At 39.7% G+C, this 9042-nt stretch overlaps 1 pseudogene; it reads left to right on the top strand.

The window, feature by feature from the left end:
• Positions 1 to 510: 510 nt before the first annotated feature.
• LOC101650628 overlaps positions 511 to 9042 on the top strand; it is a 23008-nt pseudogene continuing 14476 nt past the window's right edge.

A 9042-nucleotide genomic window follows, 5' to 3' on the forward strand; every position in this document is an offset into this window, starting at 1 on the left:
CCTGTCTGCATCACTTCCTTCTTGCTGAACCCTTCTGAACTTTGTCACGATCCAATCACTTGGCAGACAGTCTAAGAAGTGTGCACCTCGCGAGTGTTTCTGATCCCCTTATAGACTTGTTCATGGTTTGGCTGAAAATGGAGCTCCGGTGGCGAGTTCAGTTCCAGACCTGAAGGGCAACTAAAAGCCATACTTTTGGGAGTTCCACCAGTCTGTCTATTACCCGTAAGCCTCATCTGTGTATGGTTTTGAGTTTGGGTCCATGTTTTCTTACTAATCTAGCTAGGACCTACTTTTTGAGTGGTTTGTTAGTGACACCCAGGCACCCCCTAATTCTTCAGGACTCACCTTCGTGGAGGCTCATGTGTATATAATTCGTAAATACATCAGACTAATTGTTTCCATGGGTTTGATATTTTAGATTACTCTGAACAGGGAACCATCAATAGTGGCACCTTCAATGGATGATCATGGGCTTTTAAGATCCCAGCCACTACTTACCGATGTGGGATGTCGAATCTTAGCTATGTCATGGATGGTGTTATGCCGATTGAGTTTGGTGTTCTGCGAAACGATGGTTCTGAGCCCACAAACTCTGTGACTAATTTCCTCAAGGTATCCGGTTATGTTTAAGAAGCTCTCATCAATTTGCCCCTCTATGTTCCACTGTATTCTTGGATATATTTGCAGCATCAGTAAGCACCCATGTAGAAATATCCTCTGCAAACATAAATGCATGCTTTGTGGGTATACCTCACTCTTGCTCCCATGCCCATGTATCTGTGCATCTACTTGTACCCCAAAATAAAAACCAAACTCACTCCCATCAAGCTCATTCCGACTCATAACAACGCTATGCAGGGTTGCTGAGGCTTTGTGACTCTTTTTGGAACAGAGTCTTATCTTTCCCTAAGGAGAAGCTGGCGGCTTCTAATCGCAGACCTTACCCATCAGTCCCATTAGAGCTCTGTGTGCAACCATAGACACCGTTACTGCAGGATTGTGTATGTAACAGTATGTATGCCCCAGTCTTTTCTCCTGCCCTCATCATTTAAAGATTATTTTTCCCATAAAGATTAAAAAAATTTTTATTATGAATTAGGTGAACTTCAAGGAGATCAGTTTCCTATTAAACAATCCACGCATATTTTGTATCATGTCATTGTTACATCCCCCACAATGTAACCACGTATCCCAATTCTTCCTTGTGTCTATTTCTTTTTCTTTTCTTTCTTCTCTTCTTTTCTCTATTTCTTTTTTTTCTTAAACCTTCTGAACTTTTCCTTTGGAAATGGTTGTCTCTTTTATCTCAAACGGTTCATTCATCTAAAAAAAAAAAGAGAGAGAAACTGCCATGACGTCAATTCTGACTCATAGCAACTCTCTAGGACAGAGGAGAAACTGAGTTCACAAGACGGTAACTGTTTTTGGAAAGTAGAAACTCACATCTCCTGCCATTTAACAGCATGTGGATTTGAACTGCTGCCCTTGTAGTTAGCAGCCCTATCTATCACCTATCATTTAATGGAAAAGTGAGTCATGGGACTGAGCTCATTTCCAGACCTGAACTGTAAGGAAGTACCATAGTGTTGGGGGTTCCACTGACTTCTGTCTGACAAATCTGCTTAGTCTGGTATGATTTTGAGCTTAGTTCCACATTTTTCTTTTATTCTGTCCACGACCTTTTAATGTGATTCCTTTTAGAACAATTGGTAATGGTAGCTGCCTACTATCTAGTTCTTCTGGACTAAGGGTCACAGAGACTGTCACAAAATTGCCTGCCCTTGTAAGCTCCACCACATTCATGAATACATTTGCAGCAAAGGTAGATTCCCACGTACAAACCTTTGTATATTCCTGGGTAAATCCTTATTTTCTCTCCCATACCCTGTCAGCCGGCATGCCTATCCATGCATCTATTCATGTCGTTGTTACTGGCTGCCATCAAGTCAGTTCTGACTCACAGCGACCCTATGCATAACAAGGAACAAAACACTGTCCTGTCTGCCCTGCGGCAGTCACTGTGTTAGTCGCCTTGCGTCTTCCTCTTGTTTATGGACCTTTGACTTGACAATGATGCTGCTTTTTCCAGGGCCTGGTCTTTCCTGGTACTATGTGCAGAGCACGAGCTACTGTTCTACGTGGGTCCCTATGAACTAGAATCCACTTGATGGTGCCTAACAACAAAATGTCTTTTCTCTGACCATTGGGAAATTTTAGGAGAAGGTCTGTGACATCGCTGGTTATTTTCAGGTATTCAAAAGTCCTCCAGGCACTCTCGACAAAAACCTCACCATAATTTAGAGCCTGATATGTGCAGTGCACTGTAAAAACCCACCATTTCAAACACTAAAAGGCTAGACTTCTCCAGCTCCTGCTGAGGTTGCACCATCTGGAAAGGGGAGCAGGAACGAGCTCTGCTTCTTTCCATCTCCAGGCCGATGGCGAGCCATTGCTGACTTCTCAAGGAGTGAGGTTGGGAGGACAGATGCGAAGACAGGAAAGAGCTACCATGGCTCCTTACATTCATTTTCTTGTTAAATACCTTCAATGGTTCTTTTTCAAGACCAGGGGGCTCTTGGGTGGCACAAGTGATTTACTGCTTGACAACTCCCCCAAACCTTCGCTGGGGAGCTCATTCTGATCAAGTTCGAAGAAAGGCCGGGCCGAGCTGCTTCTGAAAGGTCAGTGCCTAAGACCCGGCGCTGCAACACACGGCACTGCCAGGAGGCTGAGCGGACTGTGGAAACCGGGTCACTTCTGGTTGGTTTGATCGGGGCTAATGTTTGGAGCCTGAGCATCCCAGAGAGTCCCTCATCTGATTTTCCCCTCAAGAATGAATGCAGTTCTTCTCGATGTTCAGTTAACTTTTTTTTTTCTAAGCCCCTGGGCATGTGGCATACGCCCCACCTTTATTGTTTGTTTGTTTGTTTGTTAACTCAATTCCAATATCCCTCCATGAAGCACCAGCACACCGCTTGAGGAGAGCCCTCGCACCCTCACACTTTGCAACGGTGAGCTCCCACTCTGGATTGAAATATGGCATCTCTTAACCTGAAACTAAAATAGTTCATTTTAATAATGTATTATCCTTGCTTAATTAAAGAGTTTTCTCAATTAAATTGGGGTATTTGCTGATTATGGTTTTTATGTTCTTATATAAAGCATGTTAGTATTTGAACTTCAGCTGTGTTTCTTGGACCTGGACATTGGATTACACTGCTCTGCATTTCCAATTATAAATATTGTCTTCATAAAATTACAAATTACCTTTGGACCAATTTATTTTCTGTTCAAATCTATGGCTGTTTATAGTAATTTTTTCACACGTGTCTATACGTGCCAGTTTAGCAGCTGGCAGTGTATCTGGTATCTGACAATGAAATAAATGACAAACTATCAACAGGTGTGCTTTGTTTCTAGCCATTGAATTCTTTAATTGTTTTCAACAGGTAAAAGGAAGTAAACACAGCACAACAAACTCTTGAGGGTCCGAGTGAATAACGTATTCTCTGTGGTTGTGGAAGTCTGAACATTTGGGGCACAGGAGAGTATTAAACGGCCAGGAAGAGCAAATGCCCGAGAGCGGTTGTCCCATTAAACGAATTGAGTTGTGCTGCTGCTGCAGACTAATGAAAGTAGCATGCACTGCCAGAAGAACAAACCAATTTTGGCAGAAGTACAGTCAGAAGCTCTTTGGAAGCAAGGATGGCAAGAACCTTTAATGGCCACTTGACTTACTATGTATCAGAAAGATGACCTTCAATAATATTAGCTGTAGCGGCATTTGGGGTATTCTCTTTGTTTTATTAAATACATGTCGGAATGTCCATTTAAACGACTCTCCTTTTTGCACAGGTACATATCATCTAACACCACCATAGGTTCTGGGAAATAGGATATCATGTGATTTGGGCATTGTGCAAACCTTCTAGGAGCCCATTTCCAGTTGTCTTTGTCTCTACTATTGCTGCGTTGCCCCCTGGTGGCAGTGGCAACAGGAACCGAACAGGAGGAAGAGAGCAGAGGGGAAGTAGAGTGTGTCCTGCCTGCCAACTGCTCTGCTAGCCTGAACAGCAGGGGCATAGCTACCTGCTGGCTGGATAAGTTTAGAGTTACAGAGAAGATACAGTGCCTTTTAAAAAGCATACCTGAATTTGTGATGGATCGGAAATCTCACTTTTCATGCAGTCATATTTTTAGAACAAAAATAAGTTCTATTTATAGCTATGCATCTAAAACTATGTTTTTTCACTTTATTTTACCCTATATACAACTTTCCAAATGTTGTTTTCAGTAACTGCTTAGTGATAGATTACAGGGATATGTCACACTCTGTTTGACTGTTTTCCAGTTGACAGCCATTTTAGGTTGTTTATATTCTTGTTTTCTATTGTTAATAACTCTGTGACAAACATCCTTATGTATGTGTTGTTGTGCACTTCTGCTAGGGTTTCTACAGGCTGAATTCCTGAAAATAGATTAGCTGACTCCCACAGCATACACAACCTACATAGTCCTGGTCTCCCAGAATTCAATCTGGGACACCTCCTTGCAGATGGTGTGAGGCATGTGGAAGATGAGCACTCCTTGAACTTGGCTCGATTTATGGGTTCCTGCCAACTCTGTATTTATCTTGTCTTGGGCCAGTCAATTAACCTGGTTTGCGCACCAGCCTATCATTGAACTTTCTATAACACTGGTTAGTATATAATAAGGACTGTCAAGCATGAGATTTCTTTATAATACTTAACTCTGTTTCTACGGACTGTCCTTTGACATCTTTTGTCCAGCTCATTTACATCATCATTCCCTCAATTAACTTTAGCTACTAATATTCAAGGGCATGGTTGAAAGTTTCTTCTGGATTTCATTTTGGACTTTTCTTTCTTTCTTGTCTTTCTGATGAGTTTTTCTGCTTTCTTCATGTATAATGTTGTTGATGTTATCCCACAACTTGTCTGGTGTCTGCCCTTTAGGGTTCCATGTGTCAAATCTATCCTTGAGATGGTTTTTAAATTTAGGTGGGCTATTCTCAAAGTTGTAATTCATTTTTTTATGGATTTGTTTAAATTTTCTTCAACTTCAACTGGAACTTCCATTTGAGGAATTGATGGTTACTCTGTTCTGCAGTTGTCCTTTGGCCTTGATGATATTGACTTTTCCACAGCCTCTTTCTACAGAGGTAGTCAATTTATTCCTGTGTATTCCATTTGTTGTGGTCTATATGCTCAGCTGTTTATACTGATGAAAAAAGTTATTTACAATGAAGACGTTGTTGATCTGGGAAAATGTTATTATCTCCAGCATAATTTCTATCACCATGCTTCCAATAATCAATCTTTGTTCTTTGTTTCCAGATTCTGCATATCAATCACTATTAATTATCAATGCATCTTCAAAAAATTTAAAAAGACTTTCATTGACATATAATTCACATATCACGCAATTCAACGGTTTAAACATTTTGAAAGAAGTTGGGCCATAATCACCACAATAGACTTTTAGCACATTTTCTTCTTTCCTGTACTCATTATTAGTAGCTATTTTCCCTAGCCTCCCCTGGCATAGCCTCAAGGAACTATGAACCCGGTTACTGTCTCTATAGACCTATCTATGCTAGATGTCACATAAAGGAAAATATACAAGAAACAAAAAGCAAAAAAAAAAAAAAATTCTAAAAACCAAAACCACAACAAAAAATCCCAACAATAACCGAGTAAACAGTTACAGAAAAATCTCAACTGAAAAGAAACTGAACAGAAACACTGGATCAGATGAAAAATAAATCAAAAGGGAGAACAAGTGAGAAGGTGTTACGTCTTAGCCTAACTACTTCTGCATTAGTGCTTTTCAATGCGCTCTGTCTGATAGAAAGACTACTCAGAGAGGATTCACAAGAGGCTTAATCTATCTGTGTCCTGCAAGTGAATTTTATACTGTCACTGTCTCTATAGCCTTCTGTAAACTGAGTGCTCAGAATTTAAGCTCTAACACTATTTTATTCTCTGTTTTTTAATTTAATTGTTTTTAATTATTTACAATCCTTGGGTCACACACAGGCTGGTGTACTTCTTCCACATGGATTTAGCTGACAGCTCACTTAGATGGCTGTTTGTTTGAAGAAAAGACCTTAAGACCCTGGCCTTGATGCTCTTCTTTCTGAGAGCCGAGTACCATTTGATTTTTTCACCCCATTTCACTGCAGCACCACCCATAACTTCAGTGATCTCTTTATGAGGGCCAGTATTGAGCAGGGCCATGTCATAAGAACAAATTGTTCTCAGATTAGGACCATGGCTAAGTGGATTATCAAGGCATCTTGATTGCATGTTTGATCAATTTATGACTGCAGAAGTTGGGAACCATCTTCAATTTCTTTATCTTTGAAATTAGTGTTTGATGCGTCCATTTAAACAATTTACTTGGAGCTGAGTGGGTATTATCTGATCATTGACAGGATTAGAGTTTAGGATTGATCTTGAAATGTTCTTTTTGGTAATTATTCTTTGATTTCTGGCATATTATTGACCAGTTAGAAAAATGGCCAATATCAGTCCATGTCAGCTCGCCAATACCGAGCAAGTCAACAGCCATCAGTTTCATTTACCTTCTGATGACTCCGACTTTTCCTCGAGTCAAATTCCATTTTCTGAATGACAATACATTTTGCAGATATTTCTTCTTCTTTTGTTTTTGTTTTGCTACTTCAACAAATGAGGATCCTGGAAAGTTTGCTTCTAGGTCATCCTGACTGACTCTGCCATGAGAAGGTAGCCCTGTCCAGCCGTATTTTGAGGGTCTTCCAATCTGAGGGCTCCTCTTGGAACAATTCCAGAGGGTTCATTTTGTTGCTGTTCATAAAGTTTTCACTTGAGAATGTTTGCACCATCAGTGTGTTCTTCTTTCTAGTCTGTTTTAATCTGGAAGCACCACTGAAACCTGTCCATCATGGGTGACCCTGCTGGTATTTGAAAGACTGGGGGCAATGTACAAACTGCCGTGGTACAATAAACTGACCTGCTACAAAGAGCTCTTTAAAGAATTCAAAGGTAAAGCTGGCACTTCAGAACTAAGATGCATCTGACCCAAGCCATGGTATTTTCCATCATATAATATTTAGGCAAAAATTGGACACCAAATAAAGAAGACGAAAGAAGAAGTGTTGCCCTTCTGTTGTGGTATTGGTGCAGAATATTAATTATACAATGGACTGTCAACAGAACAATTCTGTGTTCTAACATATGCTTGATGCAATTGGTGTATGGATTGTTATAAAAGCTGTAAGAACTCCCACTAAAATCATCTTTCAATAGAAAAAATTGAGGATGAAAAGACTCATGGACATTCGGACATATTAACAGCAGGGATTCGTTTCTGGAGAAGGGCCTCCTGTGTAGCAGAGGGTCAGCACGAAAGAAGGCCCTCTGTGGAGGTGGATCGTCACAATGGCTGCAGCAATGGACTCGAACGCAGTGATTGAGGGGGCGGCCCAGGCTTGGGTCATACACTGCTTTGTTTTGCATGGGGAAGCTATGAGTCTGCGCTGACTTTACGGCACTTAAAAATATCAAGAATGAACTTCTCTAAGGCTGGTGATTGCCCAACCTTAGTCAACATTTGGGACAGAAGTAGGCCTATACCGTATAGCACTCCATTATCAACCGGGCTGGGGTAATAGTGCTTCTTTCTCTCTTGGCTTAATTCTACATTGAATACTATAGGTGGCCAACTGCTCTAATTTAGAAAGACCAACTTAATAAATCAGAGCATCTTACTGCTAGATCTGATTGGTTGATACAGTCATGTTTTATTTCATGACACATTTTGTCCCAAAACATATTATATGGAACATAATTATTATTCTATTTTTTCCTTAATATTTATTTTGATTTTTCAAGGTGGACAAGTCACGAAAATATTATACAGAAACATTACAAATCCCACAATAGCTCCTGTGTTTCTTTACCTTTGTCATCGAAACCTCCAGGGTTAGAGATGAATAAAAGTTGTTTTCAGGTTTCAAGTAGAATCTCAGAGATAGCATTATAGTTAATTTTCAAAGAGATGATACTTTAACATCTGACAAGGAAAATATTGACTCTCTCCATTTATTTAAATCTTTATATAGTTTATCAAGCTTTTAATTGATTCCACACAGGTGTCATCTATTTATAATTAAGCTTCCGACCAGAGAACTAAACTCACTGCCATTGCATAGTAGAACGGTCTCTGTAGGTTTACAAGACTGTAACTCTTTACAGGCATAGAAAGCCTCTTCTTTCTCCCATGGAGCAGCTGGTAGTTTTAAGTGGCTGACCTTGTGGTTAGCAGTCTAGTACTCCTATAATTAAGCTTGTTCATCAGTATTATAAGCGAAATATTTTTCCGTGGTAAATTCTATTGTTACATAGAGATACATTGTATGCCCTTCCATATAATCTGATTACATTTCTAAGCTCTGTTACTAGTTTAAGAGTCTGAGACATGTGTGTGTGTAATAGGCTTATTAGAGAGAGTTCTTGGGCTCAATACGGTGGCGGAATGGACAGAAGCAGACTTGGCAGAGGAGTTGGGTGAGCACCAGTGACGAGGACCAGCCCTTCTGAGGTCTCTTTACTGAGAAGGTACAGGAATTTTATACCTTGCAGGAAATTTGCCATTGAGTATATGCAACTTTGGGTGTAAATTTGAGTAAAGAAGCAATTTTTTTGTGTTCCAGATATTAGTCATCAAACCAGAAAATATATAGATGGCATATAAATATATACAGGCCCCTCTCTCCTTTATTTGTTTACAGTGCTTAATTTCGTACAAAGCTGCCATTAGAATATAAGGATATTTAAAGTGGAATGTCTCTCAATCACGCAGGCAAGCTGAGAAGACATATAAAGTTCATTACAAAGGGAAAAAAATGAGTAAGAAATATTTGAAAAAGGAAAACGATAAAGAAGATGATCTCACCAGATATTAAAATGCATTGTGATAAATCAAGAATTAAAACTGTTAAAATTTTGTTTTTAACTTGAGGTATAATTTTTT

The sequence above is a fragment of the Echinops telfairi genome, unplaced genomic scaffold, assembly GCF_000313985.2.
Source record: "Echinops telfairi isolate 266 unplaced genomic scaffold, ASM31398v2 ScPeMD7_2;HRSCAF=8, whole genome shotgun sequence".
Lineage (NCBI taxonomy): Eukaryota > Metazoa > Chordata > Mammalia > Afrosoricida > Tenrecidae > Echinops > Echinops telfairi.